Raw genomic sequence first — 20647 nt, 5'->3', positions numbered from 1 at the left:
TTTCACTGATTTTCATAGAATGAAGCGAGAACGCTAGTAGCACAAGCACGGCCGGGAACGCAATTCTCGTTCCCTCATCTAGAGAGAACCGAGGTTACATTAGGTAACCGATTCGTTCTCTTACGAGAGGTTCTCTTGTATTGCGTAAGCTAGCTTACACTACGGGAACACTTGTTCAATGCTGTGCGCGCTAAGCATCCACTGAATGAGGACCCCAGGCCAACAATCGCTATCGGATAAGGGGCAGAGCCGATAGGGAAATAACCTGAGCCCTGAACAGGGTACCAATCGCTTTTGGGACATAGCCATATCTAGGTTTAAGAACGACTATAGAGTCATTAGGTCCAAACTCAAGACACGCAGCACTAGCAGAGAGAGTGTGAAGGTCTCCCACACGTTTAACTGATGACAGGGCAATCAGAAAACAGTTTTGATCAAGAGGTATTTCAGGTCCACGGAATCTAGCGGTTTGAAAGAGGGGGCTTTCATAGCTTCGAGAACTATAGAAAGATCCCAGATCGGAACCGAAGGGGGGCGCGGGGGTTCATCCTTCTAGCTCCCCTGAGGAAGCGGATGATAAGCCCATCTTTTGCCGAGTGAATGACCGTGCCGGGGTTCAACGAACGCCGCGACAGCTGCCACGTAAACCTTGAGAGTGGATGGGGACCTTCCCTTATCCAACATCTCTTGGAGAAAAATGAGCAAAGACGAAATCTCGCACAACCGTGGGTCCAGGTTTTTGCCGGTGCACCATTTAGAGAATACAGACCATTTTGACGCATAGAGCTTTCTAGTAGAAGCCGCTCTGGCGTGCATGATCGTGTTGAACACTTCTTCTGGCAAAGCAACGGGTAGTCGTTGATCACCCATGCTGCGGATGGTAATGCCAGATTGTGCCGCAAGCTTGAAAGAGGAGATCTGCTCTGACTAGAATGGCCCACGGGGCTGTCTGTGACAGCTGAGAATGCGTCAAATGTCAAACTAGAATGCATTCTGTTAGCAGGAAGAGATTCCTGGATCTGACTCCGCCTTGATGGTTTAAATGGGAGACCACGGCTGTGTTGTTTGAGCGGATCAATACGTGGTGACCCTGAATGCGCGAGATTGTTGTAATATGATGAGATTGCTCCCGTTCACGTGGTGACCATGGCTCGCCGCCGCCTCCATGTCATGATTATATTATCTGCTATATTTCCTTCTTATTTATTAAATCCAGGCAATTGATTGATTAAAATAGATTAAAATTAAGATACAATTTATACAAAAACAAAATTCACTTTAAAGAAAGGCTTTCTACAAAACAAAACATTATGAAGTGGTCAAAATCATCCCAGAACCAGTCCATCCATGTCTCCCTTATTGTGCTTCCTCCTATCTAGCTACTCTGTTCACTTTCATAATCAACATGGACAAAAATAACATTATAATATTTTAATAAATATGAAAATAAATGTGCTTCTTTAATTTGTAAATATTGCTGCACATTCATTTAATTCAGAATTTTGCACGCATAAGTTGATTAGCATGTATTGCATTTATTTATTATTATCTTTATGAATAATATATCAAGGACGAAGCATGTAAACTATTTTGTTCATTTATTCAGAATCGAATTGATCGCAAATGGATTCGAATGAATGACCCTATTTTTTCTGTCATAGGCGAGCAGCATGCCGCATTTGCACTTAACAAAGCCAACATATTTGTTGTCAATGTCCACGATTAGTTTAACTTTAAAATATTTGCATACCTCCAACTTTCCTACTTGCTCAAAATTCTCCTGTTTATTTATTTATTTTTGTATTTATTTCTTCAAGCTTCATTTTGCACTTAAGATGCACAATGCAGCTGGATACAGTGGAGGAGACGCTGCGCGTGACACCTGACGTGCTTGATCAAGGGCCCGACCGGACCCGACCGAGCATAGTGGCGAGCATAGTTGGGTCGGGTTGGGTTAGGGCAGAGAATCTAAGCTCTAACCTGTAATTGGACACACACACACAGCATTTTTCTAAGCACTTCAAATGTTATTTTTAATGTTTTGATCAAAAACTATAAATACCAATAAATATTATAAAATCAATGCTAGGTCTGACTATTTAACACACCAGCAAATGACATTTCACTGGAAGGTTTTCCAGCTGTCTTATATTGAAGGTTCAAAGAATGCTCGGTGCATCTATTCCATTGGCGCGTTTCAGCATCAGTGTGCAACGTGCATGTACGTTTGTTCTCTAGCAGTTTATAAACAGAACTGCATGTGTCTTGCAGAATAACATTGTAGCTAGAGCTACTTCTCTCTGTAAATGTCTATGATGAGTTAATGTCCAATTCGCACAATTGCGACCACATCAAATTCTAACTCACACATTCTCAAAAAATGATACTATGCGTATCATGATGATGGACTATGCGTATCATGATGAACTGTCTGATTTACGCCCCCTAAAACTATCCATCCTAAATAGTATGTGATATTAGAATAAGTCTGTCCCAAAGCATATGATGTTGAAAAGGTTCCCCGGATGATATAATATTTCCGGTAGATTTTGTGTGGATCCATGCACACTCTATAGGCTAATATTGCCCACCACAACCCATTGCGCTTTGGAAGAGGATTCTGTTCAGAACTTCAAACACGAGTAAAAAGTGTTCAAAAACGACAAAACATGGCGGATGTGACCGACGGAGAATGGTTTAGATAAAGTTTGAGTGACTAAAAAACAAAGTTTAACCTGATAAAAAATATTTATTTAATGACATCCATGTCATATTTCATCTGCAATAAGAATGTGGACTTTTGCAAAAATCCATTTGGCTATTTAACTTTTAAATGCATCATTATGTATTAATTTGAGCTAAGTCTCCGAATTAAAGACCCATGACTGCAGATCAACGTGCTACTACATCGGATATGGTGGGAAAGTAAATGAAATGGAGGATTTTAACTGTGACAAGATTACTGACAGGCCAGTTTATGGTGACAGGATGCAACAGAGAGCAACCATTAAAGACTCAATTGTATGACAGGATAGTATGCCCCAAAGCTTGTCTACTCTTTTGCTACACACTCAAAAGTATGCACTTTGTCTTCATAAAAAGTGTACATCCTTTTAGGGTGTAGTTTAAGTAGCTGAATTGGGATGCAGCACTTGAGTCCAATCCCACTTTTGAAGACCCACTGGGCCCCAGAGCTTCCTTCCTCTTTTCCTCGATTCATCCTCGCCTTTTGCTCCCCATCCCTCTGCATGTACTAGGGCACTCTCCGTTGTAAAACGCTGGCACACATAGTATTGATTTTCATTTAGATAACTTAATGCTCGCAAACAATCCACGCACCCCGACACCAGGGCCTGGCTTAGATCTACGATTGTGCCTTGCTGTAATCTGGGGCCATTTCTCTTCTGCCGTGCTTTTTTTCAGATTCATTTTTCCTAAACTTAACCGATTCGCAACGGAAGGGGCGAGAGAGATATAAATGAAAAGCGAGGTGGCCGTCGATCAATCACCCAGAGCGCAAACATTCCCCCAATGGCCTTTTCCCAACATTCTATTACTACAGAGTTGTTGGCCAGTCAAACGGGAATAAAAATTACACAGAAAACATCATAAGTTAGGCTTGATTTGTCGAGCGCAAAGCCTGACAATTCGGCAGGACTTATACACTGGGGCCGGTGCTGAAAATCAGCCTTGTTATGGCTCGGGCACGTCCATAAAGATTGTTCATTTCATATAAAACAGCTACCTGTGCTGAGGGCCCGGGAAGGAAGAGTGATGTAGGGTATAAATACAGGAGGAAATCTATTAGTCTAGCCCTGGCTGTTGATACAAGCCTGGACCTGGTCCGTTGTTGTTACTAGGCAGCACTCGTCCGTGCGGATGTGTGTTCGTGGGGGTGGGGGGTTAGTTACTGAGGTGACGGCCATCATCTCTCTGTGTTAGATGAGATGAGATAACGCGCTGATGTGTGACCATTGGCACGCCAAACGTAGCGGCTGCCCACTGCTGGCCATGGCACTGTAACGAGGGAACTGTAAGGGGAGTGAATGAGATTCTCTGAGCGGCATAACACCCTCACAGCCCTGGTGTTAAGTGCTGCCTGCCCCCTCCACCCAAGCCCCACCACCTCCTGAATGCTCATATAGTAGCAGCTAATTATGCCGAAGAGCTATTGCATGTTGTTTTATGCTTTATTGTCCATTTACTCACAGCACAAAATCTAGCGGGCTCGCTAATGCACACTTTGCTGCTGCGCAGGATGCAAAATCAATTTGTCAGGTCATACTGATTATTGTCATTCTGTAGAGAACACGACCCTTTGACCTTTCCATGACCCTCAGCTGCGAGTCTGGATTTTAGCCAGCAATAAACGGCCAAATGATCATAACTCATTTTTTCACGAACCATTAAATTTAATGAAAATGCTATAAAATAAATGTAATGCCGTTCTTTGAGGCTATTTTCAAAACACGACTCTTTTGCTGTATAAGGACTTTACCTTACTGTGTTCTACACTATCTGGATCACATTTATGGCTGTGTTATCATAAAATCCAAGGGGGAACAGAGCAAGTCTGAAATGTATTCCCTTACAAATAATTGTGCCCCAGAGACTCGGCGTTCAAGAGATATTTGCAGTCGTGTGATATGGTAAATGTGGAGTTGCTGTAGAATGTTCTGGAATCCTCCACCCCCTCCCCGTTTTTTTTTTTTTTTTTTTTTTTTTTGTCATGGTATGACATGTGGGCCATGTGTGGACAGCTATGACACGTGTAAGTAATGCTGGTAGAACCGTGCCACTGTTGGTTTCCCCCTGAGATTTATATGACCACAGGGGCTGGTCCTGTGCTCCTGTACTTCCACAACACTAGTCGGGTGTGACTGTCATTATATGACAATCGTAAAGAGCTGAGATATGAGTTGCTCTCAGTTTCTGCAGTCTTTAATGTGAATTTTAACATGTCCCTGTTCTGTTTCACAGCCCATGAGGAAGACATGATGGCACTGTTTGGATTTGAAGAGTGATGCGTGAATGATTTTAACGATTTAAAGCAGGGATTGTGATTGCTGGGAGAAATCCAGTCTGCATTGTGATGAGTTTGAATGATTATTGCATTATTTTCTTGTTGTGTTTTACTCTGATAGTGTTTTGTCTTTGTGTGCATGACCCTATGCACTGTCTAGATACGAGTTCTGGCCATTTTTTATTGACTGGCCACTTACAACGAGCCTTGATTCATCATGTCTATCTATTTTACCACCTGATAATTACGGTGGTTATCAATAAAATTTAAGTTAAAAATCTGTAATTCAAGTAGGTATATTAAAATTATATTAGTTAATGAAATATATGGTTTATAAGTTATAAAACACAAATAAGCCATCCTGTAAAACGTCTCGGGTTATGACTATAACCCTTGTTCCCTGAGAAGGGAACGAGACACTGCGTCGATAAAATCGACTCTTTGGGGACGCTCCCTAAGCGTGCGCCTCTGAAGTATGAATGAAACTAATCCAATCCTGATTGGTGTTGCGTCGTGACGTAACATGTGACGGCATACCCGGAAGTATAAAAGTGACGCTGTCACAACACACACTAGCCTCGCGATGAAGCAAGACGCTCAAGGGTCTGAAAAGGGGGCGTGGCAACACGACGCAGTGTCTCGTTCCCTTCTCAGGGAACAAGGGTTATAGTCATAACCCGAGACGTTCCCTATCGAGGGAACTCAACACTGCGTCGATAAAATCGACTCTTTGGGGAACGAGTACCCACTAGGCCACGCACCGAACAGACCCGCCCCAGAGTGAAACTGATTAGGCACTCAGCAAGGGCCGAGTACGTGTGCACCGGGCGTACTGGGAAGGCTGAGACTGTAAAACCTGATGAAAGTATGCGGGGTAGCCCAGCCGGCTGCCTCACAAATCTCCTGCAGAGGTACTCCCGACAGAAGGGCCCTAGAGGAAGCCATGCCTCTAGTCGAGTGAGCCCTTAAGGCCAAAGGTGAAGGAACCCCACGCACCTTGTAAGCCTCAGTAATAGCCTGGACAATCCAGTTACTTATAGTTTGTTTGGTCGCCGGGAGCCCCCTCTTAGGTGACCCAAAGCATACTAACAACTGGTCAGATCTTCTCCAAGAAGCAGACTTTTCCAAGTATATACTCAAAGCTCTGACGGGGCAGAGCAAGTGAAGCCTCTCTTCTCCCGCCGACACATGAGGTGGAGGATGGAATGCCTGAAGGACTACAGAGCGAGCCGTACTCGAAGGAACTTTAGGCACGTAGCCCGGACTCGGGTGCAAAAAGGCCTTTACTTTGCCAGGGGCAAACTCCAAGCAAGCTGGCGTTACCGCCAGGGCCTGGAGATCTCCCACCCTCTTAAGAGAGGTAATCGCTAAGAGAAAGACCATTTTCAACGTTAAGTCCTTAGGCGAAGCCGACTCTAAAGGTTCGAAGGGAGCGAGGGACAACCCTTCCAGAACTATTGCCAGATCCCAGGCAGGCACCCTGGACCTGATCGCCGGCCTCATCCTCCAAGCACCACGGAGAAACCTAATGACCAACTGGTGCCTCCCCAGAGGTCCACCATCTACTGGCGCGTGGAAAGCCGAAACGGCAGCCACGTACACCTTAAGAGTGGACGGGGAGAGACCCGCAGAGAAACGATCCTGAAGGAATTCCAGAACTGAAGCCACTGGGCAGTTTACTGGATCCAACCTTCGTTCTCCACACCAAGTGTGAAACACCTTCCACTTGAGGCCATATAATCTCCTGGTAGATGGGGCCCTAGAGCTAAGTATGGTTTCAACCACCTCAGCTGATAAGCCAGCATTTAGGTACTGAACCCCCTCAGAGGCCAGACCCACAGCTTCCACAACTCTGGGCGAGGGTGGAAGATTGTGCCCTCCGCCTGAGACAATAGATCCCTCCTCAGAGGAATCGGCCATGGCGGAGCTATGAGGAGTGATATTATATCCGAGAACCATACTCGTGTCGGCCATCTCGGGGCAACCAGAAGTAGACTGATGCCCTCTTGACGGACCCTCTCCAGGACCCCTGGGAGCAGAGCGATCGGGGGGAAAGCATACAGGCGAAGCCTCGGCCAAGCCTGTACCATGGCATCCAACCCCAGTGGGGCTGGATGTGAGAGGGAGAACCAAAGTGGACAGTGGGACGTCTCTCGAGACGCAAACAGATCCACTTCCATCGGTCCGAACCTCTCCCATATCGACTTCACCACATCCGGATGAAGTCTCCATTCCCCGGGCCTCAGCCCCTGCCTCGACAGGATGTCTGCTCCCCGATTCTGAACCCCTGGGATATACATTGCCCTTATTGACAATATATTTCCCTGGGACCAAAGGATAATCTGATGCGCCAGTTTGCACAGAGGGCGCGATCTGAGTCCCCCCTGTCGGTTCAGATAGGCCACCACTGACGTATTGTCTGTCCGTATAAGGACGTGGCGACCCTCGATGTCTGGGAGGAAGCTCCTCAAAGCCTTGAATACCGCCATCATCTCCAGGCAATTTATATGCCAAGTGCGATGATGGTCCTGCCACAGACCCCTGGTAAAGCGGCCGTCCATGACCGCGCCCCAGCCCGTAAGGGAGGCGTCTGTCGAAACGGTTTCCCGGCGACATGACACCCCCAACACTGGCCCTTGGGATAGGAACCAAGGCTTCTTCCATATTTGCAGAGACTGAAGGCACTTGCGCGTTACTCTGATCATACGGAACGGATTTCCTTTGGGTGAGAACCCCTTGGTCTTCAACCACCACTGGAGGGGCCTCATGTGAAGGAGGCCCAGAGGAATAATGTTGGATGCCGCTGCCATGAGGCCCAGCATCCTTTGAAAGTGTTTCACAGTGACGGCCTGACCTAGCCTCACCCTGGACACCATCGCCAGAATTGACTCGATACGTGCGGGAGACATACGTGCCTGCATTGTAATCGAGTTCCACACGACTCCCAAAAAGGTCGTGCCCTGGGACGGTTCTAGCACACTCTTCTTCAAATTGAGTCTTAACCCCAATTTTTGAATATGGCCAAGAACGACATCTCGATGCCGAACTGCCATCTCCCGAGACTGGGCCAAAATAAGCCAGTCGTCGAGATAATTCAATACGCGAATCCCCTGAAGTCTCAGTGGAGCAAGGGCCACGTCCATACACTTGGTAAATGTGCGGGGAGAGAGTGCTAGGCCGAACGGAAGAACACGATATTGGTATGCTTCGCCCCCGAAAGCGAACCTCAGGTACCTCCTGTGACAAGGAAGGATGGAGATGTGAAAATAGGCGTCTTTCAGATCTATCGTGACAAACCAGTCCTCGGATCTGATTTGACTCACGATTGTTGGAATGGTCAACATTCTGAATTTGAACCTTCTCAGAGACCGGTTCAACACCCTGAGATCCAAAATTGGCCTTAACCCCCCATCCTTCTTTGGAACTATAAAGTACCGGCTGTAAAACCCGGACTCCCTGTCTACCGGAAGAACACGTTCTATGGCTCCTTTCGACAGCAGAGTCTGTACTTCTTGTTCCAACACCTGAGCCTGCTCTGGGACCACCGCAATGAGCACCACCCCAGAGAACTTGGGGGGGCGGTGCGCGAACTGCAGTCTGTACCCAACTCGTATTATCTGCAGGACCCATGGAGATATGTTGGGAAGATGATACCATCCCTCTACAAAATCTGCTAAGGGTACCAGCCTCTCGAGGCTGGCCTCTGGTGTCTTTTCGCTGGAAATTGATGCGGCCCGAAGCGCTGTTAACGGCGGACCTGCATCTTTTCCTAGAGGGCCCCGTTGTGAGAACAACCTCGGTTGTCTCACTGCGGAGGGGGCAGCCCTCTGAAGTCCTGCCTTGGCTAGGACCTCTTTTCCGAAGTCCTCTTAGCCTGAATGACGTCCCTCAGGTCGCCCCTCTGGCTGGAGGACTTCGGTTTTTGGGAGCGTTTCCTCTGTTGCCAAGACCCCGGAGGGGGGGCTCTAGAGGAAACGCTCTCCTTCTGCTCTGCCCTGTGGGAGGAGCTGGCTGATGGCTGGGGCTGATTGCTTTGCCCCCCCCTACTAGATTTGGCCTTCGCTTTCCGGGGGAGGTACTGCTGGAACGCCGCAGATTGTTTTCTCGACTCCTGAAACCTGTCGACAACCGAATTAACGGCGTCGCCGAACAGGCCAGAAGCCGAAAGCGGCGCATCCAGCAGGAAGGACCTATCCTTTTCTTTAATACCGGATAAGTTCAGCCACAGATGCCTCTCCGTGGCCACCATGGCCGCCATAGAGCGGCCAATAGCGCTGGCCGCTTCCCTAGTGGCCCGGAGAGACAAATCTGCGGCCTTCCTCAACTCCGCGACATCTTCAGGAGTAGGCCCCTCCCCCTCATCCAAATCTTTCAGGAGGTCGGCCTGGTATGCCTGCAAAATCGCCATTGAGTGCAGACACGAACCAGCCCGACCCGCCGCCATGTAAGCCCTGCCCACCAATGCAGATGTCTCTCTGCAGGGCTTACTAGGCAACACCGGGGTCTTTAGGGAAGACGCCGATTCGGGAGAGAGATAGCTCGCTAAAGCCTCCTCCACCTTCGGCATCTTCCCATATCCCATATCTCGAGCCCCCATAACATTGCTGTAATCTATTACATTGGGACTCGAAATACGGGACGAATGCGGTCTTTCCCACGTTCTCGAGATCTCTTTATGGAGATCAGGGAAAAACGGCAGACCCCGGCGGTGAGGCTGTGACCTGCGCTGCAGGTAACGCTCGTCCATTTTACTGGTGACTTGCGTTTCCTGCTCATGTTGTGGCCAGCTGATGTTTAGTCTGGCCACAGCGCGTGTCACAACCTCCACCAGCTCCTCATAACCCAGGCCGCGTGATGGCGTGCTGAGATCACGGTCGTCCGCATCGATGCTGAGCACGTCCCCTTCCTCAGAAGTAGACAGCTCAAGCACCGGGACCTGATCGCGGGTAGGAGAAACCGCAGCGCGGGCTCCCACACCACTCTCAGAGGCTGCGGGACCAGCCGATGGCGAGCGAGAAAATGCCTCAGCATTCTCACTCTCCTCCGCCAGATCCCGCTGCGAACCCCAGGATCTCAGTCGCCGCATCGCCTCGACATATGCGGGACCGGAACCCTGGGGAACGCGAGCCTGACCGTGCTCGTCAAAGCACGCCAGCCGGGAGCGCAGCACTCTAATAGGCAAAGCCTCACACATTTCACAAGCAGCCCCCTCGAGAGCTGCCCGTGCGTGCTGCACTCCCAAACAATACACACATAGAGAGTGTGCGTCCCCACCCGTGATGAAACGAGGGCAGGGATGCACACACCTCTTGAATTGTTCACTGGCCATACTTTCTTTCAATAATAAGACAAACAACACCAAATAAGACAGACAGTTTCAACATAAAGCGCTTGCTGAAGAGCGAAAGCTAGTGTGTGTTGTGACAGCGTCACTTTTATACTTCCGGGTATGCCGTCACATGTTACGTCACGACGCAACACCAATCAGGATTGGATTAGTTTCATTCATACTTCAGAGGCGCACGCTTAGGGAGCGTCCCCAAAGAGTCGATTTTATCGACGCAGTGTTGAGTTCCCTCGATAGGGAACTATGCAAATGGTGCAGCAGGGTTTTGAACAAGGTCAGGAGTTGTAGCTGGGCGCCGCGGACAGACGTCGAATAGCTCCACTGGTGTGTGTACACTCATAGAGAATAATGTGTTCAAATTATAAAGACATAGGGCTGTGTGACATGGCTCTGCGCTTCTCGTACGGTGTGCAACCCCCTTAAATCTCATAAAAGTGTTAGTAGAGTAGACTGGAAGGGTTAGGGTTAGAACAAGTTGACATGTCATTGCAAAGTTGCTTATATTCAGTAGAATGTCTGCTGGAGGAGCATCACAATTAAGAGATAGCTGATATTAAGCAGACAGTCTACTATACTCTGAGTTAGTTGACATGTAGTTGCAAAGTTACTTATAATCAAAACAATGTTCAAAAGGGACTATCAAAATAGTGTTACCAAATAAAGGTTTAGTGAAGTTTTTTCTGTGACAGTTCTTAAAACCACCATTTTGACTTAATGTAAAGAACATTTTAAAAATCTAAAGAACCTTTTTTTCCACAATAAAATAACCCAGTAATTGAAAGGTTCAATCGATGATAAAGGTTCTTCATGAAACCTCTTCACAACACAACTGTTTCTTGCATGTTAGCCAGCACAGGATCAATCTATTTCTCGCAAATATGTAAAGCTGTCCACAGAAGTCTGATGAAGTCATAGCCGTGCTGGCTATACACCATGTCTGTTACTGAGCCCGAGACATCCATTAGCAGACGTTTCCGCAATGCTGCAACAATGTTGCAGAAATGTCAACAGCTGCCAGGCAGAATCAAGGCCGTGTTAAAGAGTGAGAATATGTTTGCAGAGCGGAAACCATCTCCAAATTGCAGATTACTGCACAGTTTGGTGTGTAATACTACAGATTATAATACTAGCACGGTCATATTACTGAAAAACAGGAGGCCTGGGTTTGCACTTGTTGTGGAAACACTCTTTAGTTACACAAGCAGTCATTTTCTTGAGCTTATAATGGAATGATAAGGGCAAGCACTTGCCACAAGACATGCCATCATATACAATAAAGACAGTCATTAACCACACACATATTTTCCATGTAATTCATATCATTGTGGGTGGGAGATCTCACCCCGTTCCACTAGCAGGTGGCAGATCTGTGAGGCTTTAAATAGGTCCCCTGCTCTCGGAAGTGGATCGGACCATCCATTCGTTAATGATTATTATCCTACTGCCTTTATGACACCCTCAATGATTTTTTAATGTCAATGTTCAGAGAAGCTACCAATAACTGGATTAATATCTGAGGTAATCTAGATTTGCTGGTCATGTGCATTTTGATTATATGCCAGGGGCCTCTCATTGGAAAATAGCTAATATGCTCAGGCACTTGTCTCTCAATTATTTGAGCTGCATTAACCCTTAGCTGTCCACACTCACTGGGTCTAACTCTTCTTTGGATGTAAAGAAATGTCACCATCTTTACAAACAAGTAGGTATGCACCAATACCATATTTTTCAGAATCGATCCGATACCGAAAATTCTGAGTATCGAACGATACCGATACCGATCCGATAACAGAGCAGTTTTATTTGTCTTTAAATAAAGTAGAAATTCTATAACTCTGTGTGTTGAACTGATAATCACTCTTTTGTGTGTTAAACACAATCTACTTAATACAGTGAAACTTCATTATAAAGATAAACAACAAATCCCCAAAAATATATATGATCATAATCTGTGGCAAAAATGCTACAGTGCAAAAATGCTGCGGAGGGAAAAGTTTACGTGATCTTGAATTTAATGACTTAAATATTAATTTCTCTCACACATAATGGCTTCAGAACACTTATAATAGAGTGCACGAAAACTTTTTGGTACTTTGGAATGTTTTTGTGCCTTTTGTGGGGCTTAACAATAACACAGAACAGTATACGCACAATATCGGATTTGGAATGGCCTCGTCTGATCGATACACGATCCGGCAAAAAATGGCAGCATCAGAGCCGATACCAATCATGAGTATCGGATCGGCGCATCCCTAAAAACAAGTAAAGGTGTCAGGTGATAATCAGGGCTCGAATTTCGGCTCGGGATTGCACATAATTTGAATCATTCCTGCAGGTCTCCCACTTATAATGCGGGAAATTCCCGCAAACATTGACTCACTTTAGCATGTAGGTGGTAAGCATGTTGTAAATTAATCCACAAAGATTATAAAATCAAATCAGTCATTTTAAAACTTTCTGCGAGACGCAATTTCACAAACCACGAGTGAATCAGTGGTGTTGCGTCTTCTCTCTCTCGTCTCTCAACATGTGTTGCACAAGGCAATCGTTCAGGCGGCGACAATACACTCGTCTTTTCGGAGTCGGGATAGACGGAATTGTCATTTGCACAATCAGGCCAGCATTGCATCATGAGTAACTAAAGTTTACCATTTGCATGTATTCTTAAAGGGATAGTTCACTTTGAAATTAATTTTTGATATGTTTTAGCTTACCTCAAGGGCATCCAAGATGTAGGTGTCTTTGTTTCCACAGTATTTTCAATTTTTAAATTTTTCAGTCAAACCGTTGTTGTCTATCAGTCATACACTGGAGGCTAAGGGGGTCCACCAAAAAGAATGCACAGAGAAGTCAAAATTAAAGATGATTTAATGACTCGTAAATGTAAGTACACATTGATTGCCTAAGACACGAAACAAGCGTTTTTTTTTTTTTTTTGTGAGAAAACGAACAGTATTTATATCGTTTTTACCTCGTGTAATCACAGTGACGTCCAAGTGATCTGAATCAGTTGTGCAATGTCCAACTGAACCGAACTGAATCAGTTCAATGTTACGCCGGAAGTGATCGCTTGCGTGTGACGTCACTCAATATTTACATGGAGATTTCGGAAGTTTTACCTTTTACTAAACATATTTAGATATACCGAAATCGTTTTCCATTGTGGTTTCCCGTATATCTAAATATGTTTAGTGAAAGGTAAAACTTCCGAAATCTCTGTATAAACAAAGAGTGACGTAGGCACGCAAGCGATCACTTCCGGCGCATGCGCAGACTGAAGCGCCCGTGCCGTCAGATCATTTTGTCATGGCTATGATTACAAGAGGCAAAAAAATAAATGAAATACCATGGTACTTCATATACTATCACCATGGTACTGAATGGTACTACAACATCATTCAACTAATCAAATCATGGTCTTTACATTTACAATCAAAAGTACTTAAAAATCAATCAATCAAATAATAATAATAAGTGCTAAGTCAAAATCAATCAATATTGCTTTTTATTTCATCTTTTGAACATTTAAATGTTTGAATTGAATGTACATTCAAAAGCTTCATTTGTTATATTAGTGCCCCTATTTTCTTAATTTGAATAATTATGTAAATAATGTATACTGTCAAAAAGACAATGCGTATGAGAGTGAAAGACCAAGAAACTGAAAGAGGAAAGAACTGTGTATTAGGCAGTCAAACCCTGATGTAGCCCTATTCTCACAGTTTGCTGAGGGGAAAAAAAGAGGAAATTTTTCCATTGCAGATGCACTCAAGCAGAGGACAGGAGCTCAGGCCATGCTAATAAATCAGCCCCTGAGCCTCTGGTGGCAACTGATCACTTGGGAATACTGAAGAGGAAGAGAGAGAGATCATGGACGTGAGGCCTAAGAGAGAAATGATACTCTCTTAAATAGCCCTGTACCACTGGACACGCATTGAAACACACACACACACACACACTAGACACAGAGAAGCAAATATGTGTAACGTATCACTGATATCTCCACCTCTATGCCCTCACATTTTCCCAGACAAATTAGAGGAACCCTGGACAGTTACTGCTGGAAAAACAAAAGTCTGATTTTCCAAAGTGCGAACGGCCTATTATTGTGCACACAGAGAGGCTATTTGGGAAAGGGCCTAAGGACACGAGGGCGAGTCAGTGAGAGAAAGAACCAAAAAAAAAAAAAAATGGTCTCCATCCTCAGTCAACAAAATGACTATCTGCCCTGGGGAAAATATCCTATTAAAACCCTAAATATAAAAGAGCACAAATGAAATTATATTCAAGAGAAAAATGCTCATTGGTTCAATTGTTCGAGACATTTTCCTGGAGCTAAACAAAAATAATAATTTAAATAGATACAAATTTTTCAAAATGTGTTTTATTTTAGACCTAGCTAATAGACGTTTTGTTTCTACAGTGGTTAATGCTTTTACATTTTTTTTTTTTTGTAAATGTGCAAATGAATAAATAAATAAAAATATTTATATAGCACTTTTACAGAAAGTTTAGCGAAAAAAAATAAGACAAACTGAGCTTTGCAGAATACAATCCAATCACAAAATACATAAAGCATAAAATAATTAAAAATAAATTTTAAGTATTAAGTATTAAAATCAAACAGCAAATACATTTTTTGAATGAATGAATGAAACAATTAAACCACCACATGCTAAGTAAAAAAAGAAAAGAAAAAAGATTTATATCAAACAGGCATTTATAGATTAAATGAAGGACATGAATCTATCCCCTTCTTAAAGCATCATTTGTTGTCGGGTTACGAGGAAGAAGTTTTCGCCTAGAGCTCATGTGGGTCTACACCACAAAATAAATGACCTGGATTATAAATACAGTCGCCTCCAAAGTTTCCTTGTGGAAAAAACAAATAACACACGATTGTCACTAGCTATAAGAGTGTGTGCTAAACATCACACTGCCTGACATGCTGAATATGCTTTATTTTGAATACATTGTAAAGCTTAGCGTTTCCTGTCATTCGTCATCGACTAGTTACTTACTCAAACGCAGTCTCATTGCATCAGTTTGGATTGTGTTATATATATGCACAGTCAAGTCAGATAGTGTGTTTCAGCTTTATTCAATCAGGTCCATTCATTGTGTACAGATCTATTTCTCGAAGCTCACTTCTCTCGTGAAGGAGGTCTTTTGCTATTTCTCTTTCTTTTCTCTTTCTCTCGTGTGCCATTGCTGCATTTCATCTTAAGTGAGTTTATTCAAGTGTAGTCAATGTTTTTTCCCCCTGAAAGAGTAGCAGAGGCGAGAGGGGGAGGAAGAGGGACAGGAACAGCAGTTTCTATGGCCACACAACCAGTCTAGCTCTGGTAGCCCAGAGGACACGTTCAGTAATCCCACCAATGATGTCTGCCGCCCCACTGAAGGCGAGCAGCCCCACAAATACCCACAGACCCCCACCATCCATTTTTATTGTATTCAGGCTGCAGTGCTGTATTTCCTGGCTCCTCTTAGCACCACACACACAGGGCACTCCAAAACAAAAATCCATACTATCGATCGGCCAGTGTCACCACAATTATTCTTTTGAAACAGCCATTGAAAACAAATTACATCTGCACTGCGTTTTCATCCGATTGCTCTGGGTGAGCAATGCTCACTCCCGTTTTCCTGCTGCCCCCATCCCAACAAACACCCTCCCTCATGCTCTTCTGCCCACAGCGCCGTGCGGCTAACGATGGTGCTCGAGTGTGTCCGGAGGGGGGGTTCGCGCCACATGACGGCAGTTAAGGAGAAAGCTACTTAAGAAAAACAAAAGCCTAAATTAGCGACACACCAGAGAGGGGACCTGTGCAATAGAAAAACAGCATAATATTGAGGGGAAAGAAAATATATATATATACATATATTAGAGGGGGCAGTGATTAGGGAAGAGTCGACTCTGTGTGTATACGGCGAGTTTCGCCGTATGTCTGCGTGACTAGGTACTATGGCAGTAATTACCTGGCTGGTTTCCTCTTTCTCCTATTAGAAAATATATCAGTGCATGGTGTATCAAACAGCCAGAGAGTCCTAATGGAATTATTCCTGTGCACCGATTCCTCGTGTTTGAGTTTTTTTTTTTTTTATTTTTTTTTTTTTCTTCATTCCCTGTATAACAGAGAATCAAGTACACTTAGAGAGGGAGAAAGAGTATCTGTGTGATTGTACCCATACAAATGCATTTAATCAGGCCTGATTGTTATATCTAACACTATTACATGATTTGATTTGCTTATATCATGTCAATTAAGCATCCTAATTATAGTCCCAACTAAAGGTGCACCTGTAATCTGTACAGATCTGAGTGTGTAAATGATGTATACTGATGGTTTTAAATAAGACACTTTCTGATCAATATCTTTGGATTATTCTGTTAGGATATAGATCACACTACATATTACAAACTGATCTTCTGAGGTTCTCAATTACACCGGAGTGTATAAAGAAAACGTTTGACTAAGATAGTTCTGTGCATAAAACAGGCAGACAAAATCACAGAGAGTTGTTTGCAGTAGACATTACTGCATGAAATGACTATAGTTTAGTTTTTCTTTATATCAAATCCATGTTCACATGAGGATGATGTACACAAAAATAAACTTTTATTTACTTGCACTATTGATGAACATTTACTGCTCTGGATTTAGTGTGTAAAAATGTTAATCAATAATGTTGTTTGTAAGGTGATCATATACAGAGTGGACATCTAGATGGCAAAATGCAGTCCAATGTTTATAGACAGACTGTGATATAATGAAGATGTGATTCAGTTGTTGACCTGTACACAAAAGTCTGGTTCTCTTATGTTTACCGAAGCTGCATTTATTTGTAAAAAATATAATTATTTTAAAAATGTAATTTATTCATATGATGACAAAAATGCATTTTTAGTGTCATATGATCCTTCAGAAATCATTCTAATATGCTGATTTGGTGTTTAAGAAAAAAAAAATCTTAATAGCAGTGTTGAAAACAGTTGTGCTTAATATTCTTTATGATACACATTTTCATTATATGACAAGTTCAAATGAACAGCATTTATTTTTAGGATCATACAAGTATTTTCTATCACTTTATCAATTGAATGTGTCCTTGCTAAATAAAATTAATATATAGTATATTTTATGTATAAATAAGAAAAAAAAAAGTAAATTGTTCACTGTTAATGCTTTGATGGGAAGTCAGTAAAAGGTTAACATCACCTGCATGACTTCATTGATCAATGCTTCATTTAATGCATCTCCTACTAAACGTTTTTTTTTTTTTTCCTATGTTGACTTACAAAAATGTGGATGACAATTCACAATTTTTATCTCTGCATATTCAAATAAAACTCCTGCACAAGTTATACTTTGTGTTTAAGCTTTATTCAGTCTAGTCCATTTATTGTGTACTATTTGTCTATTAGTCTAATGTCTCACTTTTTTTATTTATCTCACTTTTCTTTTTCTCCCACCAAATCTATTTTAAACAAACAACACATTTGTCACATCTTGACAACATCCTAATAATCCTAGGTAGCATATCTATATATAAAGAGTTCAGATGCAAAAGCCTCTAAGTGCCATTTTAAATTTTCTTCTAAAATGATCATTTTTATCAAGCTTGTATATTTAAGTTCAGTAATTTCACTTAAATGGCAATGAATATTACCTATTAATTGTCATTTAAGTGAAATTACTGAACTTAAATATATACAAGCTTGATAAAAATGATCAATATAGAAGAAAATTTAAAATGGGATTTAGAGGCTTTTGCATCTGAACTCTTCATATATATATATATATATATATATTATTGCATTCGAATATTCAAGCTCATAAAAATCTAATATTTGACGTTTAACCCATTTTTTTTTTTTGTCACCATTTCTGAACAAGTTTATGATTAGGCAATATACAGTATATATATATATATATATATATATATATATTAAAGTTTTCTTTTAGTTAAACAGTAGACCAATGTGTAAACAAAATATAAAAAACAAAAGCATTAAAGTAACACCAGGTAGTTTTTGCTCTCGGGGTCCCCCTACAGTTGGGAAACAGTATTGTCCTCTACTACTGTCGTAAACTCGGTCATCCTACTTGCACGCGCATTTGACCATGATAGCCCTGAACACTGTAGGAGGGGGTCACATGTAGGTGTTCTGCTTGTGTCGCATGTGAAATGTCTTCATCCCAGGTACAGTGGCATATATTTCAGCATGTCATATCAATATAATTTCATGGTTTTTTTTTGTTTTTTTCTAACGACAAATGATCGCGATTCTCACATTTACAAGCCAGCGTCATTATAGTGGCCTAGTCTATTGGTTACCGTTTTACTCAATCTATATGATGCTTCAATGCAATGTCTGAGTGGTAGATAATAACCATATATTGTCAATGGGCTCTATGCACGGCGTTATTTCCGGTGAAGGATTAAGGGTGCTCGATAACTTCCGCCGATCATAGAGTCCAATGCAATACCGAGAATTTATATTGAATTTTATACTCCATGGTTATACTAATAAAACGTTAGTCACAAAAACAGATAAAACAGACACCCCTCGTTGTGTGTATGCTTCTTTTTAAAATTATATTAAATAAACATAACTATATATAAAATTACATCTAAACGTATGTACGTTTCGTTTCAAAGACGGGAGGACAGTAAATGAAGACTCTGCCATAATCCCGTTTTCTCCGATTTTCCTCCGCTTTAATCTACACAACCGGAAATGGACGAGCATCCTTACGTCAATATTATAATATCAAGCTACCATAAATGAATCTGCAAACATAGTCAGGCAGACAAAAAAAAAAAAAAAAAAAAAAAAACAAAGAAATAGTATATGCAAGCAATAGACTTACTAGTCAAGGTATGACAGCCAAGTCCGCATCGGTCGGCCCCCCTCCTCCTCCTCCTCCTCCTCCTCCTCCTTCTCCTCCTTCAGCTCATGCCATCAAGAAAACGCTGGCCCAATGTCGACCCCCATTCTGCCTTTAACACGATCATTTTCTCTTTTTGCTTTGCTCCGATAAAACCTTTGCTTTCTTGTTTTTCTGTGCTGCTTCGGCCATGATTATAACATTTGGCTCGCACGTCCGTTTTTAAGGAAGTGGGGGTGGTGGTGGAAGTGACGTACTGTATATGCCGTCAAGCAGTCGAATTTTGTAGTTCTCTTTGTTCGCCGGTTACTACCCGAAACCTGAAGTTTAAAAGTACAATTAAAAACGCTACAGACCCCGTCAGGCTATGGCAGACGTATCAGAAACCTATTGTAAGTCGATGTACCATCACAAGAGACTTGGAAATATATTATGACAACGCATTCTCACCCCAAGGCGTCACCTTTGACCATGCTTCAATATTTGACGTTTTAGGCGCCCTTTAGCGTCACTTACATGACGCGATCCTATGGCGTCATCTAACTGACGCTAAAGGAAAGCGTCAGTTAGAGGACGCGGTTAGGTTTAGGTGTGGGGTGGGGGTAGGGTACACGCGATCCTAGGGCGTCATCTTACTGACGCTAAAGGGCGCCTAAAGCGTCAGATATTGAAGCATGTCCAAATTCTTCCCAATGCGTCAGTTAGGTGACGTCTTGGGAGTGAGAATGGGCTGATTATGAAGGTTGAAAAGCTACCTGGTGTTACTTTAATAAAAAGCATGCTCAAGCAGCGCGAACAGAAAGAAAAAAAAAAAAAAGCAGATTGTGCCAGATATCTTACAGAACGTACACACACACTCGAGTCAGCAAATTATTATCGTGTTTGTTTCACGTTTATATTAAGAATAACAATAATATCCACATGCAGGGGCACCACCAGCAATTTATGCTCGTGTGAGAAAAGGCACTGCGCTGACAAGACGCTTCAGAGACACAAAGAAATCGATGTCTCTAAGCAATTCCGAACAACACTTTGCGTTTTCTGTTCTTAAACCCATCTCCCTCAAAGAAACTTAAAGAAGTATGTCTCAAAATCATTTTGCTAATAGACAAGTTATTATTTCGGATCACACGGGGTCCAGCTGCGCTTACCTGCAGCACTGTAAAAAATGATTTTTTGGTTAAGTAAATACTAGTGAAAAAACCCAATGTAATTTACTTGAAAAAGTTAGTTCAGGCAAGAATTTAAAAAACTAAGTAAATTCCATATCAGTACTTATTTCAAGCGAGTATAAATGAAAGTGTAATATTAACTAAATAAAATTTTTCTGATACTGGGGTTCCCATCATGCACTGGACCTTGAATAATTAATTAGGTACATTT

The sequence above is a fragment of the Pimephales promelas genome, chromosome 1, assembly GCF_988280905.1.
Source record: "Pimephales promelas chromosome 1, fPimPro1.hap1.1, whole genome shotgun sequence".
In the NCBI taxonomy this organism is placed as follows: Eukaryota; Metazoa; Chordata; class Actinopteri; order Cypriniformes; family Leuciscidae; genus Pimephales; species Pimephales promelas.
Note: the sequence above shows the minus strand (reverse complement) of the source record.